The sequence below is a fragment of the Otolemur garnettii genome, unplaced genomic scaffold, assembly GCF_000181295.1.
Source record: "Otolemur garnettii isolate 467f Iridium unplaced genomic scaffold, OtoGar3 scaffold00010, whole genome shotgun sequence".
Classification (NCBI taxonomy): Eukaryota; Metazoa; Chordata; class Mammalia; order Primates; family Galagidae; genus Otolemur; species Otolemur garnettii.
Genome location: NW_003852405.1, coordinates 32,486,959 through 32,488,878, shown reverse-complemented (window position 1 = coordinate 32,488,878; position 1,920 = coordinate 32,486,959).

Here is a 1,920-nt window from a genome sequence, read left to right as displayed (position 1 = left end):
ATTGATTTTTAGCTTGCTAACCACATCAGTCACATTTTAATAAGTACACGGATATTTAAACATCATTCTGCAACAATGAATCAAGAAAACAAATGATGATAAGTAGAGGTTAATTGATCAATTTACTTATCTCAAAACTACCTGTCCAGCTGCCTTTCTAATGAGCTGGCAGCTCTATTATTTAAAAACTTACCCCCTCAAATGATTTAAGAACTCTTCCTTCTTGTAAACCTGACATTCATACACATACAGCAGAAACTACAAACAAAAAAAAATAGTTTTATAACTATAATTTTGAGCAAAACATCACATGGCTGTTATTTACTCATCACAAAAATGGTACATATCGATTGTAAAAAGTTTTAAACTTCAAAGAAAACAAAGAATTAGGCATCCCCCAGTGTCCATGGATTAATAACACAGTTAACATTAGCATGATACATGTTCAGTTCAAGGTACCTTTTGATTTCCACCTTAATTCCATTATTGACTCAATAATCATTCAGCAGCAGATAGTTTAAATTCCATGATTTTGTACAGAATTAAGTGTTTCTTCTGGAGTTGATTTATGGTTTTATTCTACTGTGGTCTGAGAAAATACGTGGCATAATTTCTATTTTTTAAAATTTGTTAAGGCATGTTTTTTGGCCTAAAACGTGACCAATTTTAGGGAATGTTTGATGTACTGATGAAGAGTGAATGAATATTCAGTAGTTTAGTGGTCTGGGGATACAAAGTTCTATAAATGTCTGCTACACCCACTTGTTCTAGAGACCATTTAAGACCAGTGTTTATTTTTGTCTGATTGGTGATCTGTTCAGTTCTGCTGCAATTTATCTTTTTGCCTAGATCCAAAGGCAAACACAGCAATGATGAAAATAAATAAATTGATTTTGATTAAATTAAAAAAGCTTCTGCACAGCTAAGGAAATAATAAACAGAGAAAACAGATAACCAGCAGAATGGAAGAAAATATTTGCAAGCTACTCCTTCATTAAAGGGCAAATAAGCAGAATCTAAAAAGAACTCAAGTAAATCACAAGGAAAAAAAAATAGCCCATTCAAAAGTGGGCAAAAGACAGGAACAGATACTTTTTAAAAGATAGAAAAATGACCAATAAACATAGGAAAAATGTTCAATATTGCTAATCATTAGGGAAAGGCACGTTAAAAGGGCCATGAGATATCACCTTTCACCAGTTAGAGGAGCTTTTACTAAAAAGTTCAAAAACAATAGATGCCTGTGTGGATGCAGAGGGAGAGACACATGAATGCGGTGGTGGTGGAACTGCTAAGCGCACAACTCTGTGGAAAACAGTAGAGGAAGTGCTTAAAGAACTGACAGTAGACCTACCATTGCATATAGCCATCCTCCCACTGAGTATTTATCCAAGAGAAAATGTCATTTCATTAAAAAGACGCCTACATTTAAATGTTTATTGCAGCACAATTCACAATTCCAGAGATGTGGAATCCACCCGAGTGCCCTGAGTGGATTAACAAAAGGTGGTATACGTACACTACGGAATACTACTCAGCCTTGAGGAAGAATGAATTAAGGCCTTTTGCAACAGTTTGGATGGAACTCAAGACCCTTATTCTAAGTGAAGTGTTTCAGAGATAACTTTCAGAGATAAAATCGTTAATGTCCAAGATAGAAATCACAGTAGACGGCATTATCAAAGCAGAGTCAACCGTGCAGATGAAAAGGTTCATGGACATGAAGATGGAACAATGTAAATTATTCAACTGAAGCACAAAGAGAAAAAAAAAAAAGACTGGAAAAAGTTCACAGTGAACTGTGAAGTAATTTCACGATGCCAGTTAAATTTGTAGAGTGCCCAAAGAGAAGAGAAAGAGGGGAGACGAAAAATGTTTGAATAAATAATGAATAAAGACATTTCAAACTGCATGGAAACC